The sequence below is a fragment of the Pseudochaenichthys georgianus genome, chromosome 18, assembly GCF_902827115.2.
Source record: "Pseudochaenichthys georgianus chromosome 18, fPseGeo1.2, whole genome shotgun sequence".
Taxonomy (NCBI): domain Eukaryota; kingdom Metazoa; phylum Chordata; class Actinopteri; order Perciformes; family Channichthyidae; genus Pseudochaenichthys; species Pseudochaenichthys georgianus.
In genome coordinates, this window is record NC_047520.1 from 21,889,705 (window position 1) to 21,897,236 (window position 7,532).

The window sequence follows — 7,532 nt, forward strand, 5'->3', positions numbered from 1 at the left end:
TTGTTTAATTGTTGATATATTTATGATCCACGTCAAGTATTCAGTTTTGGCAGCAGTTCTCCTGTTTGTCTCTCTCTATAAATAAAGAATTACGGCAGATGTGTAATATTTAATGCAGCCGAACCGTGTATTACAATGCCGTTATGTGATGACTTCCAAAAAGAAAAGCAAGCACACTCTGAATTAGGTATTATTTTATTTTTCGTTGTCGGATATCATATCTCCATATCATATCAACACCATATCCCAGCGTGCATTGCGGCTAAAACATCCAATCAAAAAGCTTCAAGCTGAGGATCTTGGGTAATCAGTTTAGTGGGTTTGTGGTGTGTATCGCTCAAAATGTCCCGTCTGTTTCCGGTGACTTTATTTACGGCTAAAAAGCCCAAGATTATAGAATTAAATGAATAAATAAAAACAAGGATAATTGTGTGTTATTGTTGAGTAAATAACAGTGTGTTATTTAGAAAAGAATAATAAATTAGAAGGAAAAGATTTTAAAAAATACAGATTTCAGTATTTTGAGGCTCTGAGCCCCATTTCTTTTCCTCACAGACGGAAAAAAAGTCAGACATTATACGATTTAAAATAAAAACAAATAAATAAAAGATAAAACACTGGCATGTAATTTACGTTAGAATAAATAGAATGGTTTTGAATAATAGAGAGTAAATCTACTTCACTTTACAGCCCCGCCCACTTTTGGGGAAACCAGCGCTGTCATTTGAACGGCGATCAAGCCTGAAGTCACAGAGATCTTCTGTTACTGTCCTTTCTTCTTAGAGGAAGTACAGAAACACGTAACTCTGGATTTGTTTGAATGTTTGAGGTGCAATAAACGACACAGCAGCTTTTTGGCATGTTAAAACTATTATGTTCTGCCTCGCTCATGAGAGTAACAGCTGGCGAAATTACAGCCTCGCCTACTGATTTTAATTTAACCATATATCGAGCCCGATTGTCGATTTCAAAGGTGTGCTCTAAAATGATATTTATAAATAACTAATTATCATTATTATAAGCAAGACAATAAATGGCAAAGATATGTAGAAAATAAACGTATTTAAGTTACATTCATAACTAACGTAACGTGGAAGAAAATATGCTTCTAGAAGATATGTAGAAAATAAACGTATTTGAGATACGTTCATAACAAACGTAACGTGGGAGAAAATACGTTTCTAGAAGATATGTAGAAAATAAACGTATTTGAGATACGTTCATAACTAACGTAACGTGGGAGAAAATACGTTTCGAGCTAAACGTAATTGAGAATGCAGTTTAGTTCTGTGGGAACGTAATTTTTAGGAGACAGGGTTGCAGAAGCAGAGAGGAGAAGGGCTGAGCGCTGTGCAAGCAACAATGTTAACATCCAGTTTGAGAAAAGGCAGAGCAAATCCAGGCTGAAGAAGGCGCTGCTTGAGTGTGAGGGCAGGGTTTTGAGGAATAGCTTTACAAAATGTGAACATGAAATCAATGAGTCAAGCTCTCAAATTGAAAATGCACTCTTGAATAACGATAGGAAATAAGCTCTAAAAGTGTTTTAACTTGTGCTTTAGCTCTGTGTGTACGGCATGAGCCTCTTCATAGACTATTACTTTGAGGAGGGTAATATTTATGCATTTATTCAGCTTCATCAAATGTGTATAGATTATCTTGAAAAGGTGCATTTGGGTGAATGTGCATATACACTACACATTTTGAAACGCTTGTGGCCCTTAAAGGACAACCTGCCGCCTTCCTGATCTGTTTCAGTGAGAGGAACGCATGGGGTGATGCACTCGAACGTGTCCTGGGGCTAAACTTTTTGACATTTCAGTGTAGCAAGTGGTGGTGACAATATCCCCCCAAACAGAGCTGAGCAACAACAACACACAACAAGCCATTTGTGCCACGGCTCAGTGGAGGAGCGTAATGTCCACTCCCCCACTGGCAGGATAAAGAGTCACTGAAGTGGTCGTATGGCAGAAGAGACATTTTCCAGATGAGGTGAAATAAATCCGTCTTATCCAGCACCCCCTCCTGCCAGCTAAGTCTAAACCCGTGCCGTAATTCCAAAGTCAAAGAGAGTGAGCATGACACCAGGCTGTGCCGGAGCAGAGGAATGGAGAGACAATGACTCTGGGCTTCATGACGGCGACACATCCACTCATTATAGAGTAAGCAGCTCGCCAGCACATGATCCGAGTCCCCTGGAAGGACAGATAGCTTGTTCTGAACTAGACCAAGCCGTGGATGTTATTTTGTGCTGGGCCACATCTGGCAGAGCAGGGGGCAAAACAGCCAGTAAGCTGAAGCTGTTCAGATTGATTTTGCACAAGAGATGGAGAGGGCAGAAGGGAGACAGAACACCACTGAGAGGAAGGGAGATACAGTTGGAGTTGCACAAACTGATTACATTGAGAGCTACAGGCGTAAAGCTCTGTGTATTCAAATGGGATGGCTCTACAGTCCCAGCGCATAAACAGCAGAGTGTTTTATTTTAAAAAGGGAAGAAAGCAAAACGACACCAGATATGTCCCAAAGCAACAAAGAAGGAATTAGTATGGAGTCCCCGAATTCCAAAAGATAATGATCTTCTATCAAATGACTGTCTTGTTGGTTATTGTTGTGTCAATAAGTATATCTTGTACGAAAAAGGCTTTCGTGTTTGCACAAGATATAACGTTGTTGCACAGAGCTTATCTTGCTTGCATAAGTTATTATCTTGTTTGGTACGTTGTATTTGCCACCACTGTGTACAGAGTCTGAAATGACAAGCCTTGTGAGGAAGATGACACATCACGATGTCTCCTAAAACATGCAAGGCCATGTCGGAATATTACTTGCATCTTAAATGAAACGAAATGAAAGTTGAATCACGTCTGCTGCTTTCAGTACAGGACTGTTTTAATACAAGCTTGTTAATTCAAACACAAATAAAAGGAAAATATATCCAAAGTGGTTTTACTAAACAATTTAAAGTGTTTACTCAAAATTAAAAAGGCACCATTAAATAAAGACTAATGATTAATTAAATGATGTTCAATTTTAAAGGTCAGTTTTTTAACTAAAACATTTGGATCTACTTGTACTGACACAGCGCTGCCCTGTCCGGCACGCAGACAACACAACGGGATGAACTGTGGGGTCCTGATGTCCCGTTTCAACTGCCTCCCTGCCCTGAGGGTCTTTCTTATGTCTGCACAAACCGTTATTAATACTATTAGTTGATGGGACATGGAAGAGGAACATGGGGTAGTGGGAGTGTGTTCACTGTAAAAACTGTTACTAAGCTTTTTTTTATATTAGGCAACAGTTTCCAAGTAATTTTAGAAGTTGGCTCAACTTCATTTTTTTTCATTTTTTCTGAGTTTGGAGAGAAACTCCCTCTGGAGGGAACACAGGGATGTTAGCCTCTGCAGACCATTTACATGCACACAAACCGACAGACCAAACTACAGGAGAGCAGTCTGTTGTTGCAGCCTATGGGTTCAAGTTCCACCTAGTATGGTGCTTTCTCAGTAGATGGACAAAGGACTACGAGGAAGTGGTATGCTTACATTTAGCATTTTTGTTGAATGCTCAGAAGTTGAGACCACATGCTGAAGGAGAACATTTTCATTTTCTGTGGAATAAATGAAGCAAGCAAAGCTACTTAATTACTTAGTTCACGTCACCTGAAGCAGTGAAGGCTATGTGCTGGCTAACAAGCGTATCGTTGATAAATGAGGCTGTGATTACTTCCAGGCATGTGCTCTGGGTACATAACTCCACTATCCAATACAAAAAGAATTGTAAACCCAAACCCATTCCTGAGATGAAAGCAGTAAGCAAAACAAATGTCAACAAATATACAAGACCTATGAAATATAGTTTGTTAAGTTGTGTCCTATCCCGAATGTTTCAAACAATTCTCAAACATTGAACAATCTGTACTTTTAATTAAAGAAACAATCTGTTGCAGTTGGTTGCCTCTAATGGGCCGTCTGGATCTTTAGTGATTGGACAAACAAGCTGAACACATTTCAGCAGCAACCGAATAGAAACACACATTTTGATGTGAAACAGCTTTAAAATAACCTTTTGTCTTACACCTAGGAGTAGACCTCTGCAGAGCATTCAGATCAGGGTCAAATCCTCCTGAATGTGAACAATGAAGAAATCCTAACAGAGACAAATCACAGAAAGACCCTTCAACACATGACAGTAACATCTGGGTGGGGCTTATTAAGGGTCTGATGGCGGCTCGGGCTACACACTATATCCCTCTTAACTCTTAATTAGACAAAACATGTTTTACACCCAGCCTGTCCTCCTACAAAAAACGACCATATAGGTCGATTGTTCAGCAGCTAAATACGACCCAGAGACACGTTTTAAAGTGTAGCCCCTCTAGTGGTCGTGTAAGAAACAACATGCTCCTGTCGATTGCAAACGCTCCGGAGGGTCGTTTATTCACAAATAACCCTCTCTGGAAAATCCTAAATTGTGGAATAGTTTGGCCATTAAAATGCTTTTTTATTAGCTTTCTAGCGAGAAGTGTATATTGTACTTTTATAATCCACATCCAGTGGATGTGTAGGATCTACAGTTTGATAGATATACGAAGATGATTTGAGGTCTCGCCAGGAGAACGTGTACTGTATATGGGGCAACTTCCATGTAAAGTTAGCGTGGGTGAAAACAGTATTTCCGGTCTCGAAGTTTTCATAATAAAACCGGAAGTATTCCCCACACTGTCAAATGATTACGCAGTGATATCTCCATTACTCATCCACTAAAAAACATCAGTTTATCCTTATTAATTACACAATATTGATTGGTTTAAATTGTGTACAATGCTTTTGTGTTTTTAACCTTCGATTCGGAGAAACAAATTGTTTTTTCGGAGTTTAGACACTACAGAGTTTCCGAAGACACTACACTACCCAGAATCCCCAGCTATCGTTTGGGACTACAACATCCGCCTTGCTTTACAAACCCCGTGATTAGCCCTCAAGCTCTGTGATTGGATATTGGAGTGGCAGTGCGACAAGGTTACGCTGAGCGTCACAGCTCTTTGAAATGGAATGGAACCACGCCAGACTATCCAAAACTGGACTTGGACGGGTCCAGCCCGGCCCTCCCCCCCAGAATTACACTTGCTGGCTATTGTGTGTTTCGCAACATGTTCTATGGCACGTCTCTACTGGGAAATGTAGTTTTAAAAGACGTTTTCGTATTTCCCACAATTAGAAGTTGCCAGTATTAAACTGTATACATCCCTGGAGGTTTAGGGGACACGAACATATAATTAATACATGGGTGAAAATTGCTTGTGTCCATAATGGGCAGCATTAATATACCCACATGACAGCTAAGGTCAGAAGAGCTTTATTTAACAGCTGGACTTATGTCTGTGACCCCTCCTGTTGTTAATTGATAAGCCTGAAACATGCACTTGTCAAGGTTCAGATGCACATTTAGCAAATATGGCAGTAGCCATCGATCATCTTAAGATAAGATACTTTATTGATCCCAAGTTGGGAAATGTTTTTGTTACAGCATCATGTACTACTTTGTTCTACTCCACTACAATTCAGAGGTTAACCTGGTATTTTTACTCTTTTACTTTGCAGATTCTGATTAATGATGTGAAATATAAACAACCCTTAAATCAGACTTTAGTTATACCTGAGTAAAATTCAGCCTTATCAGTTTGTCTGTTTTGCACATCCTCCTGTTAATATCTTTGGACGTCCTGCACTAAACTGTTTTATTGTAGAGATCACTACAGTATCTTCTAGATATACATTACGGCGTGATTTTAGCCTATCAAAACCTCTGAAAAAAGAAATGTGTCTCTCAGAATCGGACGAGAAAAATCTATGGGAAAAACACAAAAGCATTGTACACAATTTAAACCAATTAATGTCGTATAATTAACTGGGATAAACTGATGTTTTTTTAGTGGATGAGTATGCAGATATCACTGTTAAATCATTTGATCATTGGTTTTATTATGAAAACGGCGAGACCGGAAATACTGTTTTCAACCCGTAACTTTACATGGAAGCTTGCCGCATATACACGTTCTCCTGACGAAATCTCAAATCATCTTCGTAATATCTATCAAACTATAGATCCTACATATCGACTGGACGTGGATTCTAAAAGTACAATATATACTTCTCGCTAGAAATCTAATCATAAAGCGTTTTAATGGCCAAACTATCCTACAATTTAGGATTTTACAGAGAGGGTTATTTGTGAATAAACAACCCTCTGTAACGTTTGCATTGAACGGGAGCACTCGAGGCCGACAATTTTCAAACGTAATTATAGGTCGTATTAAGCGCTCGAACAAACGACATATTTGATCGTAATAAGGTTCTTAAACAATCGACCCATTTGGTCGTATGAGTTGGAGGACTTGTTGTTTTACACCTGATGGCCACTTCAAATATGCATTGAATACTTCACCACCAAACCACTCCTGGACAATCACTTCTCTACCATTCAGCATTCATTTGCTGCATTTAATGTCATAAAGTAGTGCCCATTAAATAGTCTGATGCCTTTTTAAAAGTTGAGTATATAACAGTTGCAGTTGTGGCTGGAGGTCAGGTTGACTTTGTCAGTGTTTAGCAGGGACTGCTGATGAAACACTCACCTTTATCAAGCTGAGCGCAGAGAATGACGAGGCAAAGGGCACACAGTACACGCCTGGGAGTGACACACTGCGTGTATAGATGTGTGCACGATGAGGGATAACAAGAACATCAGGGTATGCATGTGGCCGTCAGAAAGATGAAACATATCCATCCTGTTGAACACCCTGATAAAAGGATGCTTCCATACATGCCTTACCTGTGGTCTTTCACACTAACCAAACAAAGGAGCATGTATATTAAGAAGCAGTCTAAATCCCTCAGGCTGGAGCGGGGTGCAATGACGCATCTTTGCTTTCCTGCACTGCACATGTGTTTCCTGCTGAAGCGTCACGCTGCAGCTGAGCAGCGCCATGGAGCGTGCTGGAGGTGTCTTCATTGAGCTACCAGCTGATGGGATGTAAACCCAAGATGTACCTCATTGCTCACTGCTTGGAAAGACAGGAAGTGATAACACTGTATTGCTGTGTATATAATGTACAGAATGCCACATGTCACTTTTTATTTACAGATTAATAGTCAGAAAAACATTTTAAAGTGTTCACAAAATGAAATTCCGCCTTGTGCTTGGATGTCTCCCCCTACCAGTCAAGTTGTCGTTTACATCCATGAGTGTGTCAACATGTCATCACTTTCGGGTAACTATTTTGACCACCAAAATATGATCACTTCATCCTTTAATCAAGGTGAACTTTTGAAGCAAATAAGGATACATTATTTCAAAGCATTACTGAGAAATCGCAAACAATGGGTTGGACGTAAGCCTCTGTGACCTTGACCTCAGATTGAAGCAGTGTATTCAGTCCAAGTGGACATTTGAATACTTTCCCTCCAGGTCTTCCTGAGAATCCATATCATTGACATTTTGTGAAATGTTTGTTTGCCTCGACTCTCGTTGTT